Source organism: Bidens hawaiensis, unplaced genomic scaffold, assembly GCF_021521415.1.
Source record: "Bidens hawaiensis isolate Kalapana, Puna unplaced genomic scaffold, B.hawaiensis_p1.1 tig00020769_1, whole genome shotgun sequence".
Classification (NCBI taxonomy): domain Eukaryota; kingdom Viridiplantae; phylum Streptophyta; class Magnoliopsida; order Asterales; family Asteraceae; genus Bidens; species Bidens hawaiensis.
This window is the reverse complement of record NW_027505018.1, coordinates 3554-9628: the sequence shown is the minus strand read 5'-3', so window position 1 is coordinate 9628 and position 6075 is coordinate 3554. Positions and strand designations below refer to the sequence as shown.

Here is a 6075-nt window from a genome sequence, read left to right as displayed (position 1 = left end):
ACGCCACCAACATGCAAGATTCTCTAATTTAAACAAAAACATATAATGCATTACTTGTTGCTAACCCGACCTTTTATACGCTACATCTAAACAGGACTGAAAAATTTTTAAAAAAATTAATGGCGCGTTTAAAACTTAACATAAGTAAATCTTATTCCATATGATCAAATTTCTTGCTACTTTCTAAGTAGTGAAGACAGTAAAGGAAGACAAATCAGATTTAAAAAGATTCAGTCTTTGATTGCATCTACCTACAATCAAAAGGTCACTAGAAAAATACTTCATATACTTAATTTGATTTCTAGTGTACTCCAGAACTAGGGCTATCCAAACCACTCAACGTTCGCTTGAAAAATGCTCCTTAAGTTTCGGCTCAGTTTGTAGTTTGTACTATGTAAACGAGCCAAACACGAGCAAACGTACGCTCGGTTCGGTTTTGTTAGCTAGAAGTTTGTTTACATCTACCTATACTATTAAAACAAAATCATTATTCCACATGTCATTCAACTAGAGTAGCCAACTAGAATGCTAAGTAATACTATTACCATTTATAGAATTCCTACTAAATGATGTTTTTATATATTTATGAATTATAAAATTTTTTATTTAGCATTATTTATATCTAATGAATTCATAAGGTATGTTATTATGTATATTATTAAATTAAACTTTATTCTGTAAGGCCGTCTAAATTTTACCATTCTCATACCCTACCATAGCTTTGCAAAACATTTGGGTTTTGTGGATTTGTAATAGTAAAATAGATTTTAATTCTCAAACAAAAAGAAAGATTAGAGAGAAGAAGATACACCGATGATGAAGCAAAGCCTCCGACGACAGTTGCAACTATCTATATAATTGTCTACCATGAAATTCTACGTGTCGCTCTCAGGTTGTCCCCCATTCTCTAGAGCCACTAGATTGTTTGATTTATAAATGGGGGCTTCTCATGCATTTGACCCGAATTCGCGATATGGGTCTCACCAAATCCGAATAGTCTTTAAATGGGTTATAACATCTCATTTATTTGTAAAACTATTTCAAAATCAAACAATAATTTTCACGGGTCATGGGTCTCACCAAACCCGGATAACCCTTAAACGGGTTATAACATCTCATTTATTTGTAAAATAACCACTTAATCATCAAAGAATAATTTTCACGGGTTATGGGTCTTACCAAACTCTAATAGCCCTCAAATGGGTTATAAGATCTCATTTATTGATAAACACTTTCATCATCAAACCCTAACTTAATTTATCTGCTTTACATGTTCTCCGTTGATGGTCTATCATCTCCATCGTCGGTTAACTTCCGATACTACCCACCATTGTCAACTACATCAACACCCCTTTTTCTCATTAGACAAATATTTGTGTTCATGTTTGTACATTTAAAAAAATCAACATGCTCGTGTTTGTTTAGGTTTGTTCGTTAAAAATCTAAAAAACCTAAACATCTTAATTGATAAAACCCAAACATTAAAAAATATAATAACAAACTAATATATATGTATTAAATTAAAACAGAACTACGTTAAAAATAAAATATATAATCATACAATAGCAAAATGATTAAAAACAAAACTTTAAATAAACTCCCATAACACGGGAGGATCAAACTAGTATTTGTATATTTATTTACAGGGCCAATAATATTTTGGGGGTATTGAAATAGTCATAAAATCATAAAATGGCCCTTAAAATCGTGTTATCGTAACACATAATTTAACAATTTTATTATCAATAAGCCTGTTTATTTATATTTTACTAAAATGTCAAACAGTGTGTGCATTTATGCCCTTTAACTAAACTAACTTATTTTTATCATTCAATTTTTCATCATAATACCATACATTTTTCTTAGATATTTTTGAATTAAAAACTTTATAATAACATTTAACTTTCATAAACAAAATTCAAACGCTGATTAATTATTTGCCTTCATTTGCACAATTAAAAAAATAGAGGGGAATTATGGTCATTAATTGGATGGAGTTTGAAACCAAACCACCAATTTGATATCGGTTTGAAAACTCCTTTGTCAAAACTTGTTTGGAACCATAACAAACCGGTTTTAGGCAAGATTCGATTTCAAACCGAACCAAACTTTTTCAACTAGGAAACTAGTCTCAAAACTAACCCGATTTGGTTAAAAACTTGTTTTGACTTATGTTGACAAAAACCAGTTTTAACCAGAACCAATTTCAAATCGAACTTTTCCACATGAAAACCAGTTTCAAAACCAAACTAGTCAGCCTAAAAAAACCAGTGTTTGCGACTCAATTCCTCTTCGTTTTTGCTAAGTTCCACTGTTGTTAATCGTTAATTCTAACTTCCAATTCATCAGTTTTTATTAAACCCTCGGTAAACTGCAATCATATACACTTATATTTGTAAAAATTTCTATTTTTTATATAAACTATAGGTTATCCTCTTTAAAACATGTGAAAACTAAGGTTTAACAAGTTACAAGTAACACAATCACCGGTAAACTACATTATCATTTTAAGTTAAAACCGGATTTCTGGATTCAGTTTTTGAGATTAATCAGAACAAATTTTCTAATGAGTGAAAGATGAAGCAGTTTACATATAATTTAACAAAAGATTGACCATTGATCAATGATCTAGCACATGCCCTACAAAAACAGAACATTTTTCTGTTTCTTCCGAAATGACAGCTTGTCGCGTCTTAAGCGTCCTTGCTATCTTCAGCTTCATTCACTCTAATAATGTGAACCTAAATTTTAATGCAGAGTGTGTCAGTAACTTTCAATAATGAAAAAGAGGGCAACTTTAAAAGTGATGAAGGATACAACCTTAAAAACTGTCGGTTTTATAAGTTGAAAAACCAATGCATCACCATCAGCTAGTTTATGATCTTCAGCAAACCCTTTCCAACCACCACTAAGTCCTGTTTTCCTAGGAAGGTACCTTGTTTTCCACTCCGCCTCGTCTTCATCCACCAATGTCATTACTTCATCGCGTTTAGGTAGGTAGCTCTTGCAGAAAGGGACAGGTAGACCCTGAAGATTTAACATTTATAAGGTTTATTATTAGTATATTATCTTATGATCATAATAAGGTGACAATCATGACTTGATTTTCATGTATGGGTTGATTTGAGTGAAAAAGTTGCATGTTGGTTCATCAGCAAAATAAACGAACCAAATAAAAAACTGACGGTTTGGTTTTATTGTTTTTTTAAAACACTGCCTTTTCAGTTGGTTTCGAGTCCGCAACCAACCAAAAACCAAACCAAAATAAGCAAACTGTAATCGAAAAAGAAAAACTGACTTTAGGAGATTTATTAGAAATTAATAAAATGGTGAAGCAAAAAAAATTTAGATCTGAATGCATAATAATCAATTAATTATTTGACATAAAATTTAGGCCCAAAGTTTCCCGCCCAAATCATTATTTTGGGACATTTTGGGGGGCCAAAACATTCAAGCTAAACGGTTTTAGAAGACCAGTTTGAACCCAAAATGCCGTGCCTACACCTACAACGGGCCAGTTGATTCAAATTATAATGGGCGAACCAATTTTGATATTTTTTTCTCAAAACAACTCTTTTCATCCCGAGCCCAGTTTGATCAATACCCATCTTCTATCTAAAACATGACGTTTTGACCCAGACCCATTTGGTCAAAACCCATTTTGACCCGTTACCCAATCCACCCATGTTGCCAGGCTTAGACCATACTATCATATCATATCAACATTGGTATAAACTATATGTGTTTTGATCTCACCAGCCAAAATCCACCCGAGACATGGGATTGAAGCATTGGCTTCACAAAGCTTGGGAAATCGGATTCCAAAGTGGAGTGTAGTTCATCAGCTCTCCTGTAGCATACTCTCTATCTTCATACGAGGCGTATACTCGATTTGATAAATCCCTTACAGTTTTGCCATAGCTGATGAATACCATCATGATTCATGAACACATGGCATAGTTAGTTCCAGGTCACATATATTTTTATTTAATATACCAGATCGAGTTAGTTTTACCTCCTACGGATTCCCAAAGGCTCGATCGGGACCTGTCATTGAAATTCAGAAAATTTTTCAATAACTGAGGTTTAAGAAAGGAAGATACTGTGAAGGGATAAAGTATCATATTATCAAACAACAGAATGCAGCATGTTAACTTATTATAACTACAACTAAGGGTTCTGATAAAAAAACGTTCTAACCAAAGCAAATCGACCAGTTTGAGATTTATATGGTTCATTTTAGGTGGATTAACAGTTTGTAACTTAGACTGTTTAAAATTTTGAATACAAACTAACCATCTTGAAAAAAGATTTTAAAAAACAGGTTCAAACTGCCAAATTGCTAAACTTGCATATAAAGCCACCCACACAATCTTGCTCTACCAGTTTGGTTTGTCATTTCCTGAACCCAATGTTTTCATAACCGGACTATACAGTGAACCGGTAACCTTACTGGTAGAACCGGAATTAATAACCGAATAGCGTCATAAATAATATAACATTCAAAACTACCTTATGTTTTGGTGTGTGTTTAATACAAAATAAAACATAAAAATACCTGATGTTTTGGTGTGTATTTGCAACTTCAATATAATACTAAGATATAATAAGTAAAATATGAAGCTTTGAGTAATAAATGAATCAGAAAATGAGATTTTGAAGAAGGGAAAATGAAAAATAAAAAGAATTGGAAATCCAGTCTGACCATTAGGGATGCAAACGAGCCAAGCTGCTCACGAGCTACTCGAAATCGGCTCGTGAAAAAGCCCGATCGAGCCGAGCTTAAACGAGCCCAAGCCGAGCTCAAGCCTAAAAGAAAGCTCGCTTAATAAATGAGCCCGAGCTTCAGTTATCGAGCTCGAGCCGGCTCGCGAGCCTAAACGAGCATGTCATTTATATACTTTTTATAAATATATGTATATATTAATAAACACACACACACATATATATACATAATAGTTATTAATTGATATATAATTTTATGAAAAAAATAACTAAATAACATACATTATTTTATATATAAAGTTATAATGAAAATAAATATACAGATATATTTATAAATATATAAAAAATTAATTAATAAATATTAAGCGAGCCAATCCCGAGCCAAGCTCGAGCTTGATAAACTACGAAACGAGCCGATCTCGAGCTTTATAAGCTCGGGCTCGGCTTGTTTGCACCCCTACTGACCATGATCACCCATGTCGGTTTCCCGGTCTCATTAAGTCGGTATAATCAGACCGGTTCAATGCCAGGTTCAGTCCAACTGGGTCCAAAATTTCAGTCAAAATGGACATAACCAGACCTTGAACACCCCCAACTACAAAACATGTAACCTTAGTTCCCCAATACCATTTTGATTACCATTTTCAACCATCTGATATCATACAATAATAACCTATAAACATAAATTTTACTGCATCTTAATGGCCCCTAAACATGATCAACCCCAATTTACAAGCACTCGTTAAATGAAACTCGGGAACACAAGAGACAACAATATTAATTAATAATAATAAAGAGTCTTATTAGTAAGAAATGAGTGGTACTTCTTTGTAATTAGCAGGTGGCTTATCAGCTACACGATTGGACCGCCTGACAGCGGACAAATCCACAGGCTTCCGAGGCGTCCGATTCACCTTCTTCATCTGCAATCAAATCATGAAGCACATAATTTAATCATCAAAATGGATGAAATATAGAGTATGATTGTAAACGTACAGGGGATGGTTTAGGGGTTGAAATGGTGGTGCGAAGAGAATGAGCTAAAACACTGAGTTTCAGTTCTTCCATTCGTTTCTTGTTTTCTTCCAACCGCTTCTGTCGGGAATCTTCATAGTTTACAACTTTCTTCCGAGCCACCATTTTCCAAACCTTCGATCTGGATTTGCTAAGGAGAGAAAGAATGGAGAGTGTTTGTGGCTGGGCGGTTAAGTAAAGATTTGAATTTTTGAATAAGTGTCTTGATAAGCAAATACCAACAAAAAAACTTTTTTTGAAATATGATTTTATTTAGGGTTTGTTTGGGGTGGCTTATTTTTACTTAACGGGAATATCTCATAGAATAGTAACTAA

General features: G+C 33.4%; 1 pseudogene across 1 annotated transcript; it reads right to left on the bottom strand.

The window, feature by feature from the left end:
- Positions 1–2429: 2429 nt before the first annotated feature.
- LOC143609929 (B3 domain-containing protein At3g19184-like) lies at positions 2430–5865 on the bottom strand (annotated as a pseudogene). Its single transcript, XR_013149499.1, has 6 exons — positions 5722–5865; positions 5550–5648; positions 4016–4047; positions 3757–3921; positions 2821–3027; positions 2430–2741 (listed from the first exon to the last, which is right to left on the bottom strand). The product of XR_013149499.1 is annotated as a B3 domain-containing protein At3g19184-like (transcript).
- Between the last annotated feature and the right edge of the window lie 210 nt (positions 5866–6075).